General features: G+C 45.1%; 1 protein-coding gene and 1 pseudogene across 3 annotated transcripts in view; one reads left to right on the plus strand and one right to left on the minus strand.

The window, feature by feature from the left end:
• TMCC3 (transmembrane and coiled-coil domain family 3) overlaps window positions 1–27,258 on the minus strand; it is a 350,901-nt gene that overhangs the window by 206,462 nt on the left and 117,181 nt on the right. The window lies entirely within an intron of this gene.
• LOC114886129 lies at window positions 7,716–9,172 on the plus strand (annotated as a pseudogene).

The following is a 27,258-nucleotide window of genomic DNA, read 5'->3' on the forward strand; positions in this document are numbered from 1 at the left end:
TCAAGGTACAGTCAGCTTCCCCAGAAACTCACAGATTCCCTAAATGGCAATGGGGGCTAGATAGAAAGAAGATAGAAAGCAGAGATCATGTTGGGGTGCAACCAATAGATGTCCACTGCCATCACTGTTTATATTTGCTGTGCTGTGACTCTGTTTTTAAATGTAGAAGATGCTGCCGATGCTGAGATTAATTTCCAATATGTAGAAGTTTAGGGAAGAGAAGGTTTTCAATAGATAAAACACAGGATGATGGCCTCACATTTGTTAGGTAGTAAAATCATTTGTTGAATTGAAATAGCTTAAAAAGGCTTAAAGACAGAGTACCCAATGATGCTTCCCAAAGTATGAGACCAAGAAAAGCAAACTTACAGGCTCTCCATGGCACTAAAATACACAGTCCTGGGACTTCCCTGGTGGCGCAGTGGTTGACTCCGCACTCCCAGTGCAGGGGGCCCAGGTTCAATCCCTGGTCAGGGAACTAGATCCCACATGCATGCCACAACTAAGAAGCTCACCTGCCACAACTAAGGAGCCCACGTGCCACAACTAAGGAGCCAGCAAGCCACAACTAAGGAGCTTGCCTGCTGCAACTAAGACCTGGTGCAACCAAATTAAAAAAAAAAAACATAGTCCTTATTTACATAAATGTTTGAATCTCTTGGTTGGTTATGCAAACAAGTATCCCTCAGTTGTCCAAATATTTGTCATGGTTTCTTTCCTCACAATAGAAATCAAAGAACCATAACAATCCAAGTTTCTCATACTTGGGGAGAGGGGCAATAACCCTTTAAAAAATAACATCCTACAATGCACCACATACCTTAATCAAATGAAAGTTGGGTTAGGCCTGCTGAATTAAGAGTGGGGGACTTGAAGCCCACGTACTTCCCCCACCACCACTTCATACTAGTAACTCTTCTACTGTGTCAGCTCGAATACATCTAAGTGACAGGGAGTTCACCATCTCACAAAACATACTCTTATTCTAATTTCGATTCCTGATGCCAAAACAGTTTCTTACTACTGGACAAAAGTCTGATTCCCTGTAATGTCTAGTCCATGGGCCAAAACACCCTTTCACAAGCTGACATTTCAAGTACCTTGAGATGGCTCTCATCCCGCTCAGCCATCCTGCCTTCTTCAGGCTCAACATCCTCAGGTCTTTAACTACTGCTCACTGGACACGGTCTCTGTTGTTTTCATCACCCTGCTCACCTCCTACTGCGTGTTCTGCTGCAGCTTTGAGAATATGCCCTTGACCCAGGGAAGTGTGCCAATTGCTCAGTGTCTTGGGAATTTATTTCTCAACTGACTTTTAACAACACACGCATGTTCTATCTCTGTCAGGCAACTCTGTTTCTACCTTTTGATGTTCATATCTCAGCAGCATGACAAATGCTCATCCAAACTCAGCTCTTGACCCTTTGCTCTTCTCTCTGGACTTGAACTATCTTCTCCCCTCCATCCACTGTGTTCTTCCCAAACTGCTAATTCACAACAAATGTTTGTGCCTGTGATCTGCTCTCGCAGACAGTAGTGCCTGGGCATAGGCTGCCTGTCTTGACACTGCTACCCTTCCCAGCTCACTCCAAAGGCCTGGAAAAGACTGTCTGCTCTCATCTGAGTCCTCCTGAAATGGAATCAACATTCCACATGTGCCTTGATCAGCTCAGAGTTCAGGGGGCCTGTGCTTTCCCTGCTCTATGCAGTGCTTTTCAGGATGGATGATATTAGTCAATGTGCTTATGGGTTTGATTTTTAGCAGCTTCCCTTCTCTGTCACATCATCTCAAGATTAGATTTGACTGTCACTGGCCACTGGCCACAGCCCCACCCAGTTGTCTCCAGCGGGGTGGCCACCTCCAGATTAGGTGAGGCTCTGAGTCAGTGACAACCAGGATTGATGATACAGTAAGACAATGGCTGTCAATCCTGGCTGCACATTAGAATCATCTGGAGAGCTTTAAAAACTCCAGAGATTCTGGTTCAATCGATCTGAGTATCTTTTAAAAATCAGTATTTTTTAAAAAGCTCCCATGATTCTAACGTACAGACAGGATTCAAAGTCACTGCAATAGGAAATCCCTCTTAATAGGTAAATATGTTCTGGAATTTGTCTGCAGCTCCCCTATCTGTAAATAGAGCCTAAAGTGCCTGACAGGACTTCTACAAAACAATTCAGGAACTGCGCTAAGCATTTAGTAAACCACATTCAATTCTCCCAACAATTCTGGGAAGCAGATTTTATTACCATTCCCATTGAACAGACGCAAAATCCAAGCCTCAGAAATGTCAAGTAACCTGTCCCAGGCACGCATAGGAAGAAAGGGGGGCAGGGGATAGAGAATATTTCTGCGGATTCCAAAGATGTGCCCTTAACCCTGGTATACTTTCCCCAGTGCAGCTCCATCCCTTGGTCTTATTGAAATGTTTCACTTCTTCCTGCAGCCCTGAGAGTTGGGCTCCCCTTGGTTCTCCAAGGGAGCTGGAGTCCGATCCTGAACTTCCACCTAATTCCTACCAGCCCTTCTCGTCTATTGCTTCTGATACCATTTTCTTCATCTTAAAGGAACTCTGTCCATTATGGCTTGGATACTTCAAAATCCAGTCATAGGTCATTCCCTTGGATACAACTCCCTCGGCCATTGACCTCCCCTGCCCACTCCGCCCCAATCCAACCTATCACTCTCTCCCAGACCCTGCCCATAGTCAGTCCTGGGTGACTCCCAGTTGTCTGCATGCTATGCCAATGACAGCGTCAATTAAATCCCTCTGGGTTTTTTTTTTTTTTCACATGAACTGCCATGAAGCTGTTCTTCTTTCACCTTGCATGTTTATGATTATTCCTTTAAACCTAAATATAGGACTAATTGTTGCTATTTAATTTAAAAAATATTTTTAGTTTTATTAGTTTGGGCCCATTATTCCAGCACTTCCATATAATTCTGAAACTAAATTACCATTTATCATAATGAAGTCTCCTTTTAATCAAAAGGAGAGTTTCTTGACCATGGGCTCTATGTTTTTTCCCAAGTTCCTAATAAAAATGGTTCTTTGCTATTACCCTTCCTTTTGTGTGGCCTAAAACCAACAGAATCAACATTCTCTAGCAAAAATCACTCACTGGGCTATCTCCAGCTAATTGTACAATCTTATTTTCAAAAATTCAAAATGGGATTTTGTGAGTGCTTTGTTGAAATTAAGATTCAGTAACTATATATTATTCTCTGAGTCAAGTTACCACAGTGAATTTTTTTTTTTTTTTTTCTCTTTTGCGGTATGCGGGCCTCTCACTATTGTGGCCTCTCCCGTTGCGGAGCACAGGCTCCGGACGCGCAGGCTCAGCGGCCATGGCTCACGGGCCCAGCCGCTCCGCGGCATGTGGGATCTTCGCGGACCGGGAAACAAACCCGTGTCCCCTGCATCGGCAGGCGGACTCTCAACCACTGCGCCACCAGGGAAGCCCTCCTAGTGATCTCTTTATTTTTTTCTAATTACTGTCATCTATTTGAGAATCTATTCTAAACTTGTCAGGGATTAAGAGAACTGTCAAAGACCATCTGTGAAAAATGGAACAGGATTTTCCCATTTTTTGGCAATGCTCCTATTCTCCACAACTACTCAAAATTTACTAATAGTTGCCCTAAGGTCAGCTCCTTTACATCTGGGATGTAATCGGACTGGGCTTTCTTACCATCTCTCCATCTATCCAGGGTTTCAGTGTCCTTTTAACTCATTTATCTTTTATTTAATTGAAAATTTCATTGAGATAATTGTAGATTCACATACAGTTATAAGAAATGATAGAGATCCCTGTACACTTTGCCCAGTTTCCCCCAATGGTTTTTCCAAAACTGTAGTATAATATCACAACCAGGATACTGACATCGATAAATCTCCCTGTCTTCCTCAGACTTCCTCAGTTTTACTTGTACTCATTTGTGTGTATGTGTGTGTGAACTTCTGTACAACATCATTACCTGTGTAGAATCATGTATCCAGTCAAGATACAGAACGAACAGTTCTAACACCACAAGGGTCCCTCGTGTTGCCTATCCATTAATCTTTTAAACATGCTTGCTCTGCTCTTTTTGGTTTTTAGATCAATTGCCATAAAGGAAATAAGCGATGCAAAATAAGAGTTGAGAAGTGCCTTCACTGGGCTATTTGTTAACATTACTGCTTCTTCCTCCTTTCGTGCATGATTTCTTAAAACTGCATAAACTTGCTTTTTTAATACTAGTACTATGCCTTCCTAGATTAAAAAAAAATGCTTTTAAGTCCTTAGGTGTTCCTTATCTGAGGTTCATTTTTATAATTTCTTTGGAATGAAGCATGATAAATGGATGGAGAGGCTTTTTTCACCCTACTTTGTAGTGGAAGGGAAGATGCCTTCCAATTATAAGCATTTATGAGACACATTTCATTTGAGTAGTAAACTGTAACCAGCAACTGTAGATAATCTTAACATATTACAGGATCATTTTCCCCAGTAATCTCTTTGAGGAATAGGACCACATCCTACACTTCTTTTGTGTTTAGAGTGGCTGCTGTCCTTGACTCTCCAACACCCATACATCCCAGATGATCAGTCAAAGCCAAGGGTCGGCCGTTTTCCTGTAAAGGGCAGACAGTAAATATTTTAGCCTTTGCCAGAAGATCTCTGTTGCAACTACTCAATTCTTCTGCTGTACTGTGAAACAACAACAAGCATTTTGTAAATGACTGGGCATGGCTTATGCCAATTACATTTCAGTTATAAAAAAAAAACAGGTGGGGAGCAGCAGTTTGCCAACCCCTGGCCTGAGCCAATTATGGTAACTCCATTTCCTCAGCCAGTGACTAGCTTACAAATGGACAATGGGACCCAATCCTGGTGCATGCGATGTGAGGAAAGTTTGCTGAGGGGCTTCTAGGAAAGACTGTTTCACAGTTCAGACACTCAAGGAAGAGACAACCCTCCTATTTCCTTTGGATATTAGCAGATCTGGATGTGATGCCTGGAATCACTGCAGCCATCTTGCTCCTGACCTAAAGATGAAGCCATCAAAAATAGGAGGGCAGAGCCATGAGAATCACAGAGGACAGCAGAAACTGGACATACTGTGCCTGGAGGCTGCCCTACTTCTTCTTATGTAAGACAACAAATTTCTTTATTGCTTAAGTCAATGAGTCGGCCAAAAAGCATCCTAATTACTATACCCCCTTCAGTGCTCAGCAAAGTACTTCACAGAGGAAAGACGTTCAGTGAACATTTTGTTGATCTGGCTCACAAACTGAACCATAAGCTTATGCAAATCAGAATTCTTGCCATTGTAAATAACAACCTAGCTCCTTTTCAAATACACGTTCACTTTTCTTGGAAAAATCAATAACAGTAACACCAAGAGGAAATAATAGTAAACCTCATATTATTTAAGATGAATAGAAAACCAAACTATGTGACAGTTTTTCATTTTTCTCAAAATAAATGTGTTTCAAGGTTATCCATTCCGTGCAGTTTTCCTCCTGTTACTTTAAGCCTTTCTCTCCCTGGCTGGCCCTTGGAAGGCAAGCTGCATGCAGATGTCTGTACACTCATCAGCCTTATTAGGCATGGTTCCAACTGGCCACCCCACGCGAACACAATTAAAAGTTAAACATCAATTAAAATTCACGAAATCCATTTAGCTCTCTGAAAAAGCACTAAATAACCGTCCAAATTCGGGGCCCAAATTAATCTAAATTGTTATCCATCGCTCCTTAGTTATCAAACATACTGGGCCTCATTTTAGACTCTGCTAATTGCTCATTCAGCTTTCACGGAGTAGGCGATGAAAGATGAGCCCAGGATAAAAAATAAAGACGTGGAATGAAATGCCACCCTGGGTCAAGTTCAGTCAGTCGGGTAGTCTGTTAGTGACGGGGGCACTGGAGAAATTCTGCGAGAGGGCAAGCCCTATCCAGGGGTGAGGGGACACGCAGGAGATTTCTCCTCTGAGACTTCCGCTGATTTATTCATCTGCTTATTCGACATAGACCTGGATGTCTAATTGGCATCTCAAGTTTTGACATGTCCAAAACAGAATGCATAATTTCCCCCAAGTCTATTTCTGGTCCTGTCTTCCCCATATCAATGAATGGCACCCAACTGCAAAAGCCCAAATTCAGCATCACCCTTGATTTCCTTTTTTCTGTACCTCTACAACCATACCATCAGCAATTCTTGCTGACTCTGTAACCAAAATCTGTTCGGTCCTCTCCATCCCACGCCACCACCTTAATCTGGGCCTCTGTCACGTCTCCTTTGAGATTACTGCCACCACCTCCTAAATGGCTTCCCTGATGCCGTTTCTGCCTCTCCAAAACCCATTCTTTTAAAAACAAAATACAATCCCATCACTCCCCTCCTTAAAACCCTTCAATAGCTTCCAACTGCATTTTATTTATTTATTTAAAGATTTTTTGATGTGGACCTTTTTTTTCTTTTCTTTTTTTTTTTTTTGCGGTATGCGGGCCTCTCACCGCTGTGGCCTCTCCTGCCGCAGCGGACGCGCAGGCTCAGCGGCCATGGCTCACGAGCCCAGCCGCTCCGCGGCATGTGGGATCTTCCCGGACCGGGGCATGAACCTCTGTCCCCTGCATCGGCAGGCGAACTCTCGACCAATGTGCCACCAGGGAAGCCCGATGTGGACCATTTTTAAAGTCTTTAGCAAATTTGTTACAATACTGATTCTTTTTTTTTATGTTGTGGTTTTATTGGTCCTGAGGCATAGTGGGATCTTAGCTCCCCGACCAGCGATCGAACCCGCAAACCCTGCATTGGAAGACAAAGTCTTAACCGCTGGACCACCAGGGAAGTCCCCCGACCACATTTTAGAGTTAGAAACCTATACGAGTTTCCTATTGCAGCTGTAACTAATTACCATAATTTGGTGACTTACAACTGTATGCTCTTACAGTTCTGGAAATCAGAAGTGTAAAATCAAGGTGTCAACAGGGCTGTGTTCCTTCTGGAGGCGTCAGAGGGGAGTCTGTTTCCTTGCCTTTTTTAGCTTCTAGAGCTTCCTATATTCCTTGGCTTGTGGCGCCTCCCTCATCTTCTCTGATCCTCCTGCCTCCCTCTTATAAGGACCTTTGTGATGACATTGGGCCCACCTAGGTCACCCAGGATGATCACCCCATCACAAGATCTTTAACTTAATCACATCTACAAAGTTTCTTTTACCACGTAAGGTGACATATTTACAGGTTCGGGGACTAGGACATGGATAATTTAGGAGGGCCCTTATTCAGCCTATCATAGAAACAAAAATCAAAACACAACACAGGGCTTCCTTGGTGGCGCAGTGGTTGGGAGTCCGCCTGCCAATGGAGGGAACACCGGTTCGAGCCCTGGTCCGGGAAGATCTCACATGCCGCGGAGCAGCTGAGCCCGTGCGCCACAACCGCTGAGCCTGCGCTCTGGAGCCCACGTGCCACAACTACTGAGCCCACGTGCCACAACTGCTGAAGCCCGTGTGCCTAGAGCCTGTGCTCCGCAGCGGGAGAGGCCACCGCAGTGAGAAGCCCCTGTGCCGCAGCGGAGGGTGGCCTACGCTCGCCGCAACTAGAGAAAGCCCGCGTCCAGCAACAAAGACCCAACACAGACAAAAATAAATAAATAAAATAAATAAATTTATTAAAAAAAAATAAGGATTAAAAAAAACACAACACAAAAAAACGGAATACCTCCCATTTCACATTATCTCATTTAATCATTTAATCTTCACAGGAATCTGGTGTGTGTGTGCATGTGTATATATGTGGGTATGATTTACACTATTTTACTGTATTAAAAAATCACAGTCAATGCTTCTGATCTTGTTGAAATATATTCATGCAGCTTGGATGTATTTCGTATTTTAAATACGATCCCAGATTTTTAAATTAGGTTATTAAAATAAGTACCAATTAAAATGTGGGTACAAAGCAAACGGCGGGATCCGCGGCGGCGATAGCGGCAGCATGGCCGCGCTCTACGGGGGTGTAGAGGGGGGAGGCACACGATCCAAGGTCCTTTTACTCTCAGAAGATGTGCAGATCCTGGCAGAAGTGGAAGGACTCAGCACAAACCACTGGCTGACCGGGACAGACAAGTGTGTGGAGAGGATCAACGAGACGGTGAACGGGGCCAAACGGAAAGCAGGGGTGGATCTCTGGTGCCTCTACGAAGCCTGGGCTTATCCCTCCTGAGCGGTGGGGATCAGGAGGACGCCATGCGGATCCTGATGGAGGAGCTGAGGGACCGATTTCTCTACCTGAGTGAAAGCTACTTAATCACCACCGACGCCGCTGGCTCCATCGCCACTGTTACACCGGGTGGTGGGATCGTGCTCATCTCTGGGACAAGCTCCAACTGCAGGCTCATCAACCCCGATGGGTCTGAGAGCGGCCGCGGTGACTGGGGCCACATGATGGGAGATGAGGGCTCAGCCTACTGGATTGCACACCAAGCAGTGAAAATAGTGTTTGACTCCATCGACAACATAGAGGCGGCTCCTCATGACAGGGGCTGTGTCCAACAGGCCATGTTCAACTATTTCCAGGTGCCAGATAGGCTAGGAATCCTCACCCACCTGTACAGGGACTTTGATAAATGCAGGTTTGCTGGGTTTTGCAGGAAAGTTGCAGAAGGTGCTCAGCAGGGAGATCCCCTTTCCTGTTATATCTTCAGGAAGGCTGGGGAGATGCTGGGCAGACATGTTGTGGCAGTGTTGCCTGAGATTGACCCGGTCTTGTTCCAAAAGGAGATCGGTCTCCCCATCCCGTGTGTGGGCTCTGTGTGGAAGAGCTGGGAGCTGCTGAGGGAAGGTTTCCTTTTGGCGCTGACCCAGGAGAGAGAGATCCAGGCTCAGAACTCCTTCTCCAGCTTCACCCTGTTGAAGCTGCGGCACTCCTCCGCCCTGGGCGGGGTCAGCCTAGGGTCCAGGCACGTGGGGCACCTCCTCCCCATGGACTAAAGCCCAGTGGACATTGGGTGCTGGAGCTTTTTCTCCTTTTCCTTGTTTTTTTTGAAAAAGAAACACCTATAGAAGAAAATAAATGTACTTTACCCACTCACCCCCACCCCCCAAAATAAATAAATAAAATATAGGTCTTCTTGCCATGTAACAGGGCTGGTTTCATCTCCGTTTTACATCTGTGTAAACTGAGGCTCATAGAGACACAGTTGTACAGAACAAATATATATGGATACCAAGGGGGAAGGGGGGGGTGGGAGGAACTGGGAGATTGGGATTGACATATAAACACTACTATGTATGAAACAGATAACTAATGAGAACCTACTGTATAGCACAGGGAACTCTACTCAATGCTCCGTGGTGTCCTGAATGGGAAGGAAATCCAAAAACGAGGGGATATATGTATACGCGTAGTTGATTCACTTTGCTGTAAAGTAGAAACTTACACAATATTGTAAAGTAACTATACTCCAATAAAAATTTAAAAAAAAAGAAACCGAAGCTCAGAAGATATACGTAAAGTGACAGGATCTCAATCAGAACCTGGGACTTTCTAAGTCTGAGTGTTTCCCTTTATCCCACATTCCTTCCTCATTCTACTTTGGGAAACAACATAAATTCCTGAGAAGTTAAATAAAAATACAAGATTTAATGTTTAAAAAAACCCCAGAATACCTCCTTACCATGGTTTACCAGCCCAGTGTAACCCAGCCGTGACCAACTCTCTCAGCCTTGTCTCTCACTTATATTCTCCTACTCAGGCCTCCTGTCTGCTCCTTCAATGTGCAAGGCTTTCTCTCACCCTAGAGTCTTCACTCTTGCTGTTGCCTCCACCTGGGGCATTCTTTCCCCAGAAGTTCACACAGCTGGTTCATTCTTGAGAGCTCAGTTGTGATTTTCTCACTTATCACCAACCGAGATCACCTCCTTTATTATATTCTCCCTGTCAATAAGTCAACTCCAAGGGGAGATCCTCTGTTTTGCTCATTGTACCACTTGGAACAGTGACTGACACATGTAGCAACTTAATATTTGTTGAAGGAATGAACTCTATGACTTCAAAATGTCATTGATTTCCCCATAACACGACTTCATAACCCATTCTGGTTTTATAATCCATAGGTTTATACAAATGCTTTTTAAACCCATCCACATTTTCATCCTATATCAGCTGGCAGGATAAGACTAAACGAGATGAAATGTAATAAAAACAACTGTGAAGCCTACAAAATATTGGGGGGTGGGGGAAATGGGAGATGTAGTGAGGGGATAGGGCTGAAAAAAATACGAGTAACATAATATTTAAAGTAGACTTAGAGGGAGTAATTATAAATGACTTTTAACTCAATATGACTTGTTGCAAGAATGCAGCTACCGAAAACATGACCTTCTGTGCAATGGAGGTTTTCAAGCAAAAAGGGGAAAACTACTTCTTGGACATACTTTATTAACAAAAATAGCTAGCATTTCTCAAAATGAACATTTGAGAAACTGTTCTGTAAAGGATAATAAAGCTTTATCTGTTACACATGTGGCATGATTTTTCTCCATTATCATTTATATGATGTTTCTCTATACGGCTTTTAAATCATGTATTCAAATCTCTCAGTATTTTCCCTTAAAGTTTAGTAATTCAGAAGTACTGACTCTGAAATCATACTTGCTTGGTTTGAATTCTGGCACCACCACTTGTTCGACCTTGGGAAAATTACTTAACCTCTCTGTGCCTCAATTTTATCATCTAGAAAATGGGAAGAATAAATAGTAAATACAAGAAAAAATGGCTAGCATTTACCAAGGATATAATATGAACTAGGCACTGTAGTGAAAGCTTTACATGAAATATCTCATTTAATCTTCAAAATACTGTTATGGAAGAGGCACTGTTAATACTTCTCATTTCATAGACAAGAGAAATACAGTTCAAAGGAGTCAGCTAACTTGCCCAAATTTACAGAATTAGTATGTGTTAGAGTCAGGATTCACGAGTCCAAAGCCTGGTTTTTAAACTTAATTCACTACTGCACCAGCTTTTATTGATTATCCTGGACCCAGCGAAGGGTTGGTAAGAAAGCACTACCTGCTCTTAAGAAGCTGTGGGATTCAGCGATCTCAGCAGCTGGGCCTGTGCAGCCTGGTGAAGCTTATGACCCATAAACCGGAAGATAAAGCCCTTAATTTATAACTGTAGAATATCCACGTGTTCATTAGCTCCCCAAACACCACTACTTACTACTTACTAATACACTAATTACACCAGTAATTCAGGCTCCACATTTCAAACATCATCTCACTCTTCCTTCTCCTTCATCCTCATCTCTAATGAGTCATAAAGTCCAGCTATCAATTCTTCTAATTTTTCTTTTTCTAATTATTGTATTGCAAAAGAAAAATACCTACTCATGGTAAGACAGTCGAATGCTATAAAAAGATAGATAATAAAAAGTAAGTCTGCCTCCCATTCTAGACCCCAATGTCCTTTTCTGGAGACAACTGTTACTGATAAAAACACACACAAATGGCTGGGGCTTCCCTGGCGGCGCAGTGGTTGAGAGTCCGCCTGCCGCTGCAGGGGACACGGGTTCGTGACCCGGTCCGGGAAGATCCCACATGCCGCGGAGCGGCTGCGCCCGTGAGCCATGGCCGCTGAGCCTGCGCGTCCGGAGCCTGTGCTCCGCAACGGGAGAGGCCACAACAGTGAGAGGCCCGCGTACTGCAAAAAAAGAAAAAAAAACACACACAAATGGGAAAGAGAATGACAGGATCAGATGCGGGTCACTCTGGATATAGTGGAGGGAGGATTAGGGCGGGTGAGGCTAAACACCAAGAGATGAGCATGGAGGCTACTGCAGTGGTTCTGGTGGCTAATGATGAGATCATGAAATAGGACCATGGCAACCTGAAGAATCTGTGAGATACATGGGGGATGGGTCATTTAGAGATAGCAGTGCTTGGATTTGGGGATGAAAGAGAGTGAAGAGTCTGGGATGACTCCTGCATGCCTGGCTTGATATTGGTGTTGTTTCACTGACATCAGAATATGAAGCACCAGTTCACAAGTTCAGCCAAGGATGCATTCATGGCATCTGGGAGATAGAGCAGACAGATAGAAATGAGGGTCTAGAGCTCAAGAGAGAAGTCAGGCTGCAGCAAAAGGGGGCTGTTGATGCCATGCACAGGATGAGTTCGCTGAGGGAGTCGCATGAGCTGGGTGAGAGCATCACTATCTTGAGGGACAGGCAGAGGAAGCACCATCTCCGGTGCTGTTACCATTGCATGGACAATAGAGGGCTCTCCAGAAACCTAGTTTTACCTGGAGACATATTTTGGCACTTGGTTATATTCAGTTCTGTTGTGTGCCTCTATCATTTCATATATGTATGTCCTGCTGTCCTGTAACATTTGCCATCCGCTCAAAGGTAGAGACTTGTCAGGTTTCATGCATAAGGGATGCAGCTTTTTTTCTTTGGTCATTTTAGTCACATTTTCTTAAATTAGGATATGTAGCCACTTGCAGTCAGACTGTATCTGAACAATATAACAACGGGAGGCAGGCGGGGGGGGGGATTGAAATGTTCATGCTCTGCTCACTTTGCTGCCTTGTGTTTCTGCCGCAGCCAAGAGAAGAACTACCCCAGTCCAACCTAGGCTCAGAATAAGCACATGAATGGAGCAGAATCGCCCCGGCTGACCCACAGACATGTGAGGGAGCAATAAATGTTTATTGTCTATTACCTGGCACTGAGATTTTGTGGTTGTTATGCAACAGCTGTTCCTTTTCCTTGTATACGATGAAATGTTTAGATCTTAAATTGGTTTTGACAAAGGTATTCACCTGTGTAACTCACACCCCTGGCAAGACACAGAACACTGCCATAACCCCAGAAAGCGACCTGCTGGTCCTTCTGAGTCAATCCCCACCTCACGCCCAAAAGCAAACACTGATTTACTCTATCATCATAGCTTAGTTTTAAGACTTCTATCATTGCAGCCTAGTTTTGTGGTAAGTGGATAAGGACCAGGGATTAGCCAAATCCAGCCCACGGCCCATTTTTGTATGACCCATGAGCTAAGAATGGTTTTTACATTTTTAAACAGTTTAAAAAATATCAAAAGAGGAATAACACTTTGTGACATGTGAAAATTTTATGAACTTCAAGTTTCAGTGCCTATGATTAGGTTTTACTGGCACGCAGCCAGCTCCATTTATTTACGTACCTATGGCTGCTTCTGCACTCCAGCTGCAGTTGAGTAGCTGAGACTGGGAACATATGCCCCAAAAGCCTGAAGTATTTACTACCGGGCCCATCACAGGAAATGTCTGCCCATCCCTAGGGAACTTGCCTCTCTCTCCATCACACATGTGGACCCAAGTGCTGAAGCCAGAGTTGAAAACCAGGTGTTCTGAGTGCTGTTTTAATTGCGTTCATTCAAATCACACATACAAATCATACATGTTCATGAAAAGTCTAAATACTGTCAAAATACACAGTGTGGAAAGTGAGAACCTCTCATAAGCCCAGCTCTCAGGGAGAACACTCTAAGATTTCAAAGAAAACTAAAGCTAAGTTACAACTAATGTGTAATCGTTACTGTCCTGTATCATTTTCACACGAGGGTTGGCATCGCTAAGATCTGTTGTTACTGAAACGGAAGCAGCGAAGCTGTAAATAGGAACAGGCCAAAATCAGATGGAAGAGGTAGGGTGAGTGCCAACATCTCCCCTGTGAACTACAAGGGGAGACAGGAAAGAGTCAGATCCCCAGAGTCACACTGCATTAAATGCCCAATTCCAGCCAGGCTAGACTCACAAGTCCATGGGCACATCAGGCATCCACGGAAAGAAGCAGCGGTCCCAAAGCGGGACCTGAGCCACCACACACTGCTGGCTGGAGTTTGCCAGATCAGCGTTGTGCATGGCTGCCTTAGAGACAGCGTGGATCTTATCCTAGAATGCAAAGTATGCTCCTTCTTAGCTAATAAAGTGCAATGCTATTCTTCTGCTGGGAACATTGGTAGCACTTAACATTATGCTTTTAGGAATAACACCATCTGGAGATACCCTTGAAGTATATGGCTTTGGTCAATAACTCCAACTCTAGAAGCCCATCTCTTCAAGTTTTGCCCAACTATCTCAGCCTTCTTTAATGGAAATACTTCCCTTTTTCACTGAACGATTTCTTCTCTAATTAAGAACCATTTCGCTACTCTAGAAGGGATGGGGGGTTGGGGGGAAGGACAGATTGGAATATCTGCAGGGCTTTGTTATGCTGAGTGGCAAGCACAAGTAGGGATCAGAGTACAATTTCAGGGACAACAGTGGAAAAGCTGACGCCATCTTCTCATGCCATCCCTTTAAGTATATGCTGCACCACTATTAAAAATGATTACTTCAAAGGGTATCAATTTATTAGCCAGCTGTGGATGTCCACATGTTTCTGTTTGTTTTCTGGGTGGGGGGTGGTTGATGAGTATCTCAGGAAACCTATGGATTCTTTCCCCAGAAAAACACACATGTTCCCCCCCACCCCCGCCACACACACACATTCATGGGGCTTTCAGGCTCTGAGTGCCTGGCGAGGGATCCCAAGTTTAAAAAACTCAACTATAGGAGGTGAGTGTACCTTGAGGGGCTGTAGTAGGGACAGTCTAAAATGACAATGTTCTCACAGTCTGACTACCTGTGGAGTTTGCCCCAGATGCACTGGACTTCAGACCACGGTTTTCTGGGGATAAAATGACTAAGCAGGCTCCTAATTTGTAGCTTAGCTGGTCTTTGGGGAAAAAAATGCAAGTATTTGATTTGAGAGTGAATAAATTGGTATTTTAATACTGTGTGTGCCTGCATGTGTAGGTGCATGTAGATGTGTGTTTTGTGTGTGTGTGTGCGTGTGCATTTACATCAGTCCGCCCCTGAGAGACGGATCATCCATTCGCTCAGGTACCATCCTCCCAGGTTTAGCAGCTGAGGTGAATTCAACCAGGTAAGAGCCAGCTGATGGGGCCCCAGGCAGCTTGCCCCTGGGGAGCTCTGTTAACCACTTCCCACCTATAGCTCCCCCATCCTCATGGCCACCATCAAGTTGAGGACACCAGCCCACGTTGAGGCCTTGTCAGCAGCTGTGAACAGTTCCAGTTCCTTCTAATCACAGAGGACTGATCTGCTGCTTACCGCGAAACCTCCTTCAACTACATCCCACTGTGTGGCCTAAAGGGGATTACAGCTGTCGTGTAGCTTTTATCTTGCCACCTACCCAGCAGCAGACAGGAGAGCTCAAAATGTGACAGAAATAAGAACTAAGAGTAAAGAAATTCCCAGAGGGGTGAGTCTGTGTCTCTCCGAGGCACTGAAAGCATCCTACACAAAAGTAAAACATGAATCTTGGGTTTCCTGAATTCTCCTCTGTCTTTTCTTGGCTGAAAGCATGAGACTGACAGGTCAGTGTCTGCCAGCTGCCAGCTCTGGCCAGCAAAGAAAGTCAGATGGGGAACGGCGGGCGCCTGGGCATGGGCCTGCTAGCAGGCCAACACGCACACGCCAGACATGCGGAGAGAGGAAAGAAAAGGCCGCCACCCTTCCTGACTTTTCAGAGACAGGCCTGCAATTGTTTCGGAGGGTAGTCCAGACAACACAGGAACTCCTGAGAGTTCAGCTAAGGAAAGAGCACATGTACACTCCACAGGATCATCAGACCCGGCTCTATTTCTATGTTCACGTCCACACAGAGACCGGCCAAGGGTTCTGCTGTCCTATGGCAGCAAAGGCCAGGCTGCCACCAGCACTCTGGGTTATCTTCCTGGGTCTGACATCTATTCCAGGAACCCTTGGGACCAAGAGACTGATCAGCAGAGGAAGAAAAAAAGAATGTTTTATAGTGCAAAGCCCCAAATCAGCCCCAGATAACTTTTAAAACTGTGCATTGTTTAAAATCTTCCAGTGGATTCCCACTTCCCTGAGGATAAATTCTCAGTTCCCTATGTTGGCCTTTACGTAGGGAGGATCATGTACTTTAATGGTCCAAATAGGAGCACTTTCGAGAGTGAAAGACACTGCTATTCATAACAATGCTGGGACAACAGCCGTAAACCAGGACTGTCTCCCCTGAGAGACCAGACTCTGGGCATACTGTGACTTAGCCCTGGGACCCACCCTCTTCCCTCTCACCATCTGTCTGCGGGCTTTCTCCTCCAGTTTCCCGGAAGGAGCCGGTTCTCCCTCACCTCCTCACCCCCGACAAGCACTTTCCTCTCCCCGTTCCACATATCTGCAGCTTCCTCACCTGCCCCACGCCTACTCGTCCTTCTTCAGCCTCAGTCTGGACATAACACGGGCAGGGAGGCCTCCTCTGACCTCTGAGACAAGGTTGGCTCCCTCTTACGGGCTCCCAGGGCACCCCTTTGAGATGCTTCCCTTAGCTCCCACACCATCCCCAAGCCATGGAAGTTAAGGGCCATCCCGAGCGCTTCCGGGACCCCAGGCTGCCTCTGACACACGCCGCTGACATGACCCGCTCAGCACTCTGAGCCCCTTCGAGGCAGAGACTGTGGTCCATTCATCCAGGAACAGTGTGGTTGCTGAGGAGGAGGCCGGGAAACAACGAGAGGGCCACGGTCCCTCGTCTGAAACCTTGGGTCCAGGTACGTTTCAGAATTCAGAATTTTTCATTTGAAAATGACAATATGATGTGACAGTGCCAGTGGAGCTGGGGCAGCATCCTGTAATCTGCCACACTGATATTTCTGCAGCAAAATGTGTGAATATTCACATAAGTGGCTAAATACAGCCTCAAAATATCCTCACATCCTTTCGGGTCAGGCTTTGAAAGTCATTGAGTTCAGAGCAGGTCAGAATTTTCTGCCAAAATTATGAAGAAATTTTGGTTGTCAAGAGCTTTTGGGTTTTTTTAATTGTGGAAAAGAGACTTATGGACTCATGATAGCTTACATTTCATGAATACTCATCTTCCAGGCACTGTTCCAAGTTTATATACAATTATATATAATGTAATATATTCTCTATATATTACATTAATATATGTTATAAGTAATATATACAGGCTGTATCTATAAAATCTCATTTAATGCTCAAAACCATCCTATAACGTAAGTGTCATCACTTTATTTTTTAGATAAGGAAACTGAGGCACAGAGAGGACAAGCAACGCGCAGAAGGTAAGCAGCAGATCACAAAACCAACACACGCTCCACAGCTGGTGCTCAGCGATCCCTGAGTAAATGAATCAATGAAACTCGAGTGTGCATGTGTTACACGTAGCAAGGCGAAGCAGTTAAGCGGCAAAACTGCTGACGTGGCCTTGTCAGTTCCTTGGGGTTATCTGCCTCAAACCTCTCTTCTAGGCATTGCTTCTACCTCAATTTAAATGTTTACTGAAAGTGCATTACAAGTAGCCCAGCCCCCTGGACACAGATCCTGCCTGGTGCAGGGGTAGGCTCCTGACTCAAATTAGGGCAATCGTGACAATTCCCTGAGACTTGGGAAATAGCATCACAAAGTCATTCTCTTCTGGGCGCCTGGACAACAAAACACAAACGTGTTTCAGAGGAAAACAGGAAACACCACAGAGAGCCTAAATATACAAATCCAGCCTGACATATTTTAGTGTGTAGCCTATGATTTCTTTTTAAATAAAACATTGGCTGGCGCACAGGAACGAGCAGGCCAGTGGGGACTGCCTCTGCTGATACCTAACTAATGACTGTCGAGTCACTGGCAATTAAATTATTCAACCAAGGCTTACTGCGCACCTACTGTGGGCCAGGTATTCTGCTAAGCAGATGATAAACAAGCCGGGTGGGGTGGGGTGCACGCCCTCCCAGGTCACACGACTACAGTGAAAAGTCAAACAGCAACAGCGTGAGTATCGCGATCCAGGGAATATGTGGGGAGCAGAGAGGACACACAGCAGTAGATTTAACTCAATTTGTAATTGGATCTGAAGTGGAACAAAAATTAATTATACTATTTATGAGCTGTTCAAGTTTAATTCCAACAAATTTAGATTATAAAACTAAACGATTGTGAAGAATTACTGAGGCAAGCAGTAGAGATATGTGCACTGAGTCATTCTAATGCTCCCGTGTCAAGCACGGGCCATCCAGACTGACTGTTATCATTAACAGAAGATTAACAAGATTTGCATATATATTGTGAATGTTTGATTAAATAGCTCAATCGTGGAAAAACTAGTACAATTTGGGAGTATGGTTTCCAGAAAACACTTAGTCCAGCCAATATCTTTTGTCCATTTAGAGTCAGGGTTATCTGCAGTGTAAAACTGAATTCTGCAGAAAGCACTTTGCAAAAGTATTAGAACACTTCTGAATTTCAAGAGAAAAAAGAACAACACTAAAGCGTTTATGGCAAGAGTAAATATGATTGAGTAGCTGCGGCAACAGAAACACATTTGATGTAACATATGACAGACCCTGTTAGCTGTGAATGCACTTACTCTGACTCCTTTCTTTCTTGTAAACATAACCCCAATTCTGTTCAGTACTCTACCATGCCGTGCTAAATATACTCTTTCCCGGCCGCCCTTGAAGTCACAGATGTCCATAGATCATGGTTCTGGTGAATAAAACCTAAGTAAAAGTCTGTTTCTGGTTCCTAATAAAAGGAGACAGTTGGCAAGAGGAACCCTTTTCCAACCCGTTTTCTCACCTAGATGTAGACGTAATGCCGGAGCTGTAGCCACCATGCTGTCACCATGAGGATGAAAGCCAACATGCCAAGTGGCTCTGATGAGAAGTTGAACCAGCCTACCTCTAGACTTCATATTATGTGAGGAAAAAACACACTCTTATTTGTTTTAACCACTGTTCTTGGATATTTCTGTTCTTTGCAACCAAACATTACTAATAGAATAGAACAAGATGGAAGGTTGTACTTAAAAATGTGAACCTTGGGTAACTGTAGCTACCAAGACCCAGAATTCTCTGTAATTAGTGACTCAGTGCAGATAGCAGGAAATAACCAGTCTGGTGTGGAGCAGCATAAAATACTGATCATCGTGGGACACCAAGTCAGGATGGTAGCAGAGGCTGTTGGTTGTTACTCAATGTATGTCCCTGTCTTCTTTCTCACCAAATGCCCTTTCCCAGCCCCAGGGCAAGTCCCATTTCAGTCACCTGGTTAAAGTGTAATAGGACCGGAAAGTTATTGATAGTTCAGGGGCTGTGCTCTGCCAACTGTGTAGACAGTTAAGCTTCTTCCAGCCTCCACCTTAGATACAAGAGATTTCGATATGGGGTGCAGACTTAACCTGGTTTACTTCAGGGCATGTCCAATTGCACTGTCAGAACCTTCACGCCTTTTTCTTTTCTTTTCTTTTCTTTTTGGTAGAAGTAGGTTTCTAGGTGTCTGGTATATCTGATGCAAGGTTATTACTATTTTTGGACTCAATGGCAGCTTTTTAAGTAGACACCACAGAGGTAGATACATTTCCCCTGAACCTAATGACCTCAACTTTCCCCCTTTTGAATTTCAGAAGCAGTCTACGCTTTTTTACTCACTCTGTGTTAACGCTTTGTTTGTAAATAATAAAACCTTATTTATTTATTTTTTCTTTAAAAGAAGGCATGGAGGGGAGTCTTGGAGAACAAGACATACTCAGAAAGTCTAAGGCTGGAGAGAACCAAGAGCTGAGGTTTCTTGGACGGGCAGGTAGGTGTGGGAGAGTTCTGTGCCTCACACACTGAGGTCTGACTTTTATTCCAACGGCACTGAGGAGCCACTGAAGGAGTTTAATCAAGGAACTGAAATAACCAGATTTTTTTATTTAGAAAGATCGCATGGATTGCACTATAGGGAAGCAAATTGCAAGGTGGCACAAGAGGCCAGTTACAAATTAGTAAGAAATGATGCAGGCCTGAATTAAGGCCATGGCAATGGACAAATTCGAGAGGCATTAAGGGAAAGCGTTTCATACCCGATTAGATTTATTTGGTACAGGACAGGAAAGCAATAAGGCGGCTCGCAGATTTAACAGGGGGTAGTTGTTGATATCGTTCACAGAGATAGAGCATGTGGGGGGGTCAGGTGAATGGGGGTGCCTCAGGGGAGACAGGCAGATGGCACATGCAGTTTTGTGCACAGTGGGATCTCTCTTGGAGATATACTGCTAGGCAGCAGAATACATGGGTCAGGCACTCAGATCTGAACAGTAACTGAATCTGAATGCAAACGGATAGCAACTGAAGTCATGGGACTCACTGAGATTATCTAAGGAAAATGAGCAAAATGGGAAGATGCATCAGTGAAATCACAAAGCACACTAATAGCAGGGGTGGAGGATGAAAGCAGCAGCATCCACAAAGAAGGGAACGGCCAGCGGGGCCGAGAAAGAATCACGGAGGAGCCGGGGTGGGGAGCGTGATGGGAAGCCCGGGGAGGAAGCTGGGGGGACTGAGTGGTCTGCAGGGTCCACCACCAGAGAGAGCAGAGCCCACGGACGGCTCAAGGCTGCTCTTCCCCAGCATATGTGGGCTTTGACCCGCCCCAAGTGTGCGTGTGACCCTGCTCCCCTGCCACGGCTCACTGGTCAGGAGGTGATTGCTGACCCAAGCACAGAAACCAGCGCTGGGAGCCTGGAGGGCCCCCCGCCCCTGCCACTTGGACTGGGAAGCCAGCAGGCTGAGGATGGGGAGCCGGAACAGAGTGCCCTGGTCTGGGAAGACAGCTCCTCCTGTCCTGATAAATGACTGTTATGTTAATGCTGGTTCCGGCTGGTTTCTCTTACTTGCAACTATAAAAATCCCAATCTGGGGCTTCCCTGGTGGTGCAGTGGTTGAGAGTCCGCCTGCCGATGCAGGGGACGCGGGTTCGTGCCCCGGTCCGGGAAGATCCCACATGCCGCGGAGCGACTGGGCCCGTGAGCCATGGCCGCTGAGCCTGCGCGTCCGGAGCCTGTGCTCCGCAACGGGAGAGGCCACAACAGTGAGAGGTCCGCGTACCGCAAAAAAAAAAAAAAAAAAAAAAAGTCATGTACCAAAATGTTCATTGCAGCTCTATTTACAATAGCCAGGACACGGAAGCAACCTAAGTGTCCATCGACAGATGAATGGATAAAGAAGATGTGGCACATATATACAATGAAATATTACTCAGCCATAAAAAGAAATGAAATTGAGTTATTTGTAGTGAGGTGGATGGACCTAGAGTCTGTCATACAGATTGAAGTAAGTCAGAAAGAGAAAGACAAATACCATATGCTAACACATATATATGGAATTTAAGAAAAAAAATGTCATGAAGAACCTAGGGGTAAGACAGGAATAAAGACACAGACCTACTAGAGAATGGACTTGAGGAAATGGGGAGGGGGAAGGGTAAGCTGTGACAAAGCGAGAGAGTGGCATGGACATATATACACGACCGAACGTAAAATAGATAGCTAGTGGGAAGCAGCCACATAGCATAGGGAGATCAACTCGGTGCTTTGTGACCACCTAGAGGCGTGGGATCGGGAGGGTGGGAGGGAGGGAGATGCAAGAGGGAAGAGATATGGGAACATATGTATATGTATAACTGATTCACTTTGTTATAAAGCAGAAACTAACACACCATTGTAGAGCAATTATACTCCAATAAAGATGTAAAAAAACAAAACAAAACATGTAACCATTTTAAGTGTCCAGTTCAGTGGCATTAAGTGCATTTCTACTGTTTGTGCAAACATCACCACTATGGATCCCCAGAACTTTTCATCTTCGCAAACTGCAATTCTGTACCCATTAAGCACTAACTCCCATTCCCGCCTCCCCCCACCTACCTGTACCCACCACGCCACTTTCCGTCTCCATCAAGTTTATTATTCTAGGCACCTCAGGAAGTGGAATCCTACAGTAATAAACCTTTTAGAAACAACTTACGTTTAAATGTGCTTTAAACTGTAAACAGTTACCAACTGTTATCGCTTCCTCCTCCTGAGGTGGGCAGGGCAAGGACCGTGGCTTCGGTTTTGGAGGCTGGGGAAGCTAGGGCTCAGGAAAGTTAAATGATTCGCCCAAGCCTCGGCTTCAAGGGATCACAGCGCCCCATGCCCCACGAAGTGCCAGGCTCCGCTAACCCTCTCACACACTCCAGGGAGGCTGCTTCCAAAACTGGACTGTTGAAGGCCATTATCCCAACCCACACCCCATACCAGCGGGCCTTCCTTTTCTGTGCCCGGAAGTGGGTGGTTTGAGCACTTCACTAAGGATTAGCAATCAGAACAGGAAATAGCCAATGCAGTAGGGTGGAGACAACAAGGATTTAACCTTAGGCCAGGGTGTGTCTTTCTATGGTCGGATGCTCCCTGCTCCCCGCTCAGGAGGGAGACAGCTCAGAGAGGTCAAAGCCACTGCCAGCGTGAATTATTCATCTGGACACTTGTTTGCAGTCCACCTGCGCAGGCAGCACAGTAGAGTCAGGGCAGAAAGTGTTAAATGATTAATCCTCCTCCTGCCTGAGTCCTCGGCTCCTGGGCCGGCTCTCTTACTACTGAACATCTGGAGAGAGGTCTTGCTTTCCATTCTCAGGTCAAAAGGTTTGCTCACTTTTGTTTCCTGCACAGTAATGGTCAACCCTAATGACCTATTTGCAAGCTGCCAAGAGATGTAAGGTTTCTTTAGGTTGGTTAGTTTGCTGGAATTAGAAATGGTTCAAGCTGTGCATTCATTACTTTCTAAATCAATGTAAAAAGCTCTTATTGAGCCTCAAGAAAATGAGTCTCATGCATTCTGTTCTCATCAATACCTACTAAAATAATTTATCAGGTGTTGTGTGTGTGTGTGTGTGTGTGTGTGTGTGAACGCGCATACATAGGATCTAACCTTAAAAGCTGGAGACAGTTGTTAAACCATACTTGTACTTTTTATTTGCCTCTAAATTTACCTGCAGGACAGAATCAAAAGCTAATTAGTTTGACCCCATGTGGCTCAGCTGTGCTTAAGACCTAAGGAAGATTATGTCTTAGAATTTAAGGATTTCCCTTGGGGCTGGTTTAAAGGTGGAAATACTGTCTCACCTTAAGACTCTGTAAGTAAACTGGAGTGGCTGGGGGACAGGTGTGGAGGAACCAAGGAGACTGAAGAAGGAGCCTGGGAGCTGGAGCAGGAAGACCTAGATTGACAACCTGCCACCCACTTACTACACGGTGCTCTAGGGCAAGTTGCTTTATCTGAGCCTCAGTTTCCTCATCTGTGAAAAGGGATCATAACTTTATCTACGAAGGAGGGACAGTGCAGAGATTAAATAAAATAAGAACTGTAATAGCAGCAACAATTCACTGAGTGCTCACAATGAGTCAGGCACCCTTCTGTGAAAAATTACTGTAAGGGACTTTACAAACATTAGTTGTAATAACAACTTTATTATTGTTGTTCTTTACTGACAATTCAAAGGGCTTCAATAAGTTTAGAGAATGTGGGCAGGTTTCTTCCATTTTATTCTTTTTTTTTATTCTTTTTTTTTTTTTGCGTTACGCGGGCCTCTCACTGTTGTGGCCTCTCCCGCGGCGGAGCACAGGCTCCGGACGCGCAGGCTCAGTGGCCATGGCTCACGGGCCCAACCGCTCCGCGGCATGTGGGATCTTCCCGGACCAGGGCACGAACCTGTGTCCCCTGCATCAGCAGACGGACTCTCAACCACTGCGCCACCAGGGAAGCCCGTTTTTGGCTTTTTTTGCACACTTTATTCTTATTTTAAAAGTCTAAAATCCCATACTGTTTGAGTACCAAGGGTCTCATCTCCCAAATGCCACTTTGAGCCCATAAGGATCTTCTTCCCTTCTGTCCTCTCTTTGAGGGAAGAGGGGAGAAACTGGACCAGCAGGAAGAGGACGAGGAGCTAACATATGTTAACTGAGGTGCCAAACTTCTGTGGCCAGAAACTTAACCAAGATAACAAATAGGAGTAATGTTAAAATCTATGACTGTGCTTTTTTCCCCCTTTTGCATTTGAGGGCTGGTGGATTGCCAGCGCGCAGGGAGGGACCTGGAAGCTAGTGGCGAATGGCCAGCCCAGGGCCCCCCATGGTTGTTGCCAACACACCATCCTGAGAAGCCGGGCAGCACCAGAGGCATTTCTGCCAATACCCTCCAGGGAGCAGGCCGGCCCGGGCACAGACAGGGACTCTGAAGGCTCAGTATGCGGCCCCTTATCCAGGCCACTGTGCAGCCGTGAATCCACTCTTCCCTGCTAGTCTCAGGTGCCCCCTTAAGGAGGAGCTGTAGTGGGGACAGGGCTCTGAAAGACGGAGGCCTCCAGACAAAACCAAGTTACCTAAAGAGCCCATTTCAGCTGTTGGATGAGACCAAGTTATCCAACTGCAATAAGACGTGGTTGTCCTCTGTTACCCAGTGTGGGTGAGAAGAGGAGCTCAAGTGAAGGCTGAGTTCTCTCTAGAAAAATAAGTTTTCTTTGCAAACACAGGCGGTGTGAATAAATCCAATATTAGTACCCTGCAGCCCTCAGACACGTGCTTTGGGAAAGGCTGTAATTACTTGCCTCTGCCTGGGCAGCTTCCCCCCATCTTTCTGCACCCCTCTTTCTAGCTAACAGCCTTTTCAGATGCTGGCTTGGCATGACTTCCTGAGGGAAACCTCCCTTGGAATACACCCCCATCCCCAAGGCCAGGTCAGTGTTCACACCCCTCTTCCCATACAGCCATGTTCCCAAGCCTGCCCTTATCAAAGCAGGGATCCCCCTGTGTTGTAAGTGCTTGTTTATTCGTTTGCCTCCCCAGCCTGTGTAAACTTTTCAAGTCAAGGACTGTGTCTTGTTCACCATTATATTCTTGGTGCCTAACACAGTGTCTGACAATAAATATATGTTCAACACCAATGCATGCCATTTTGCAGCAACATGGATGCAACTAGATATTATCATACGAAGTGAAGTAAGTCAGACAGAGACAACTACCATAAGATATCATTTAGACGTGGAATCGAAAATATGGCACAAATGAACCTATCTGCAAAACAGAAATAGACTCACAGACACAGAGAACAGACGTGTGGTTGCCAAGGGGGAGGGGGGGAGGGAGAGGGATAGACTGGGAGTTTGGGGTTGGTAGATGCAAACTATTACATTTAGAACGGGTAAACAACAAGGTCCTAATAGCACAGGGAATTATACTCAGTGTACTGTGGTAAACCATAATGGAAAAGAATATAGAAAAAGAATGTCTACATGTGTGTAAAACTGAGTCACTTTGCTGTACAGCAGAGATTGGCACAGCACTGCATATCAACTGCACGTCGATAAAAGTAAATAAATAAATGTAATTATTGACCAATTAAAAAATATATCAATTGACAAGTGACTCACTGATGTCCCTGCAAGGAATATATACCACCTTAGGTATCAACAATTTGAATGTGGGAAGACAACTGTCCGTCAGGGAATGCCAAGCACAATACAGAAGGAAGATGAGGAAGCTGGGATGTGGTTGGTTAGGAGGTTTTATTTTATTTTATTAATTAATTAAATTAATTAATTTATTTATTTTTGGCTGTGTTGGGTCTTTGTTGCTTTGTGGGGGCCTCTCATTGTGGTGGCTTCTCTTGTTGTGGAGCACGAGCTCTAGGCGTGCGGGCTTCAGTAGTTGTGGCACGTGGGCTCAGTAGTAGTGGCTCGCGGGCTCTAGAGCACAGCCTCAGTAGCTGTGGCACACGGGCTTAGTTGCTCCACGGCATGTGGGATCTTCCCGGACTAGGGCTCGAACCCGTGTCCCCTGCACTGGCAGGCGGATTCTTAACCACTGTGCCACCAGGGAAGTCCTGGTTAGGAGTTTTTAAAAGACCATGCTCATTTTGAAAAGGGTCCAGAGCTAAAGCAATGTTTTTTTTTTTAAAGCATAGTATAAATCTTCATACATGCCACACCTGGCACCTGGCCAAGTTCTACCTCTAACTGGATGTGGGACTTGGGGCAAGCTCCTCATCACTTACTTGAGTTATGTGTAATCCCATCATCAGAGCTTCAGGGTTCTTAAGGTGATGACAGAGAGTTAAAGAGAGTTCTTTTAAGAAAACTTTGAAAATATAAAATAAGAAAATGAACTATTCAGGAGTAGAATTTTGGAGTATTTCTTTCTGGTTTTCTAAAATTCATGTAATTACCCTTTTTGTGTTACATATTCTAATGAGCCCCATGTCCACGGACAGCTGCCACCTCTGGGTACCTCTACTTCCCCTGCCCCATCAGCTCCCATTCACTCTAGGGCCCAAGGAGGCATCTGGAGTTGGCTGTCCCCAGAGGTATCAGAGGGCATACTGTCACGCAGGGCTTCTCATATTTATTTCCAGTAAGTATTCTGTTACCAGTCTTTTAAATGTTATTCAAGTCTTTTTTTCTTGTGAAAAATTTCAAAGATAAACAAGGTGAAGGCAATAGCGTAAAGAACCCCATATACTCCTTGCCCATCTTATTGCATACCCTCCCACACATTGTGTGTGTGTTGGAGCATTTTAAAGCAGATACTATGTATCGTATCTTAAACACAGTTTTTAACTGTCCCTGTGTGCTGAGGCTGCCTTCAGAAGGGACAGAACCTCAGAAATGCACAGAACGTATAAAGAGCACCGGGGGTAAAGGTTGCTTGTGGATGCCCACTCTCAGAGCAGCACAGTGCTTTTTTCTCATTGACCTGCACGAAAGGGAAAGCTTCCAATTAACTGCTTAAAAACACATTCAGAGCAAACAAAGCCTTTGATCCCTGTGGAAAACTTAGAAGGAACCAGGCAATTTTCCAAAAGCATCAAGCTCCAAACAGTAATACGCCAGGTCAAGTGGACATTTCTGCCTGATACCCAGTTATTCCAGTTGTCACCTCTCTGGTTACTTAATTTCCCTGCTTCATTCCATCCGGATTGTGGAAGGAGCCTTGCTCACTAACCGGCACTGCCTTGTCTTTTTCCTCACGTGAACAAAAGGGGAGTGTCAATTACAGGTGTCCTGAAAGCAAGTGAGAGAACACGTGATCTCATCTAGACACAGAGGCAAGGGGCTCTGGGCTCTCTGAATGCTGACCCAGTCAGGGACGGACACACAGACATAACTGAGACTTGCTCAAGCCCACTGCCTGCAAGCATGAAATGAACTAATGAGTGAATGAGTAGGAACTAAAGAGGCTGGAAGCCGGGTGAGATGAACGCTGGAGCCTGGACCACCCAGGCCAGGTATCGGGAGCACCAAGCAACTAAAACAAAACCTCAAAAACAACACATTAAAATGAGTTTCAAAAATGTATCACCTCCACTGTGGGGTTTTT

The sequence above is a fragment of the Monodon monoceros genome, unplaced genomic scaffold (genome assembly GCF_005190385.1).
Source record: "Monodon monoceros isolate NGI ecotype Baffin Bay Population unplaced genomic scaffold, NGI_Narwhal_1 Super_Scaffold_6, whole genome shotgun sequence".
Taxonomy (NCBI): Eukaryota; Metazoa; Chordata; class Mammalia; order Artiodactyla; family Monodontidae; genus Monodon; species Monodon monoceros.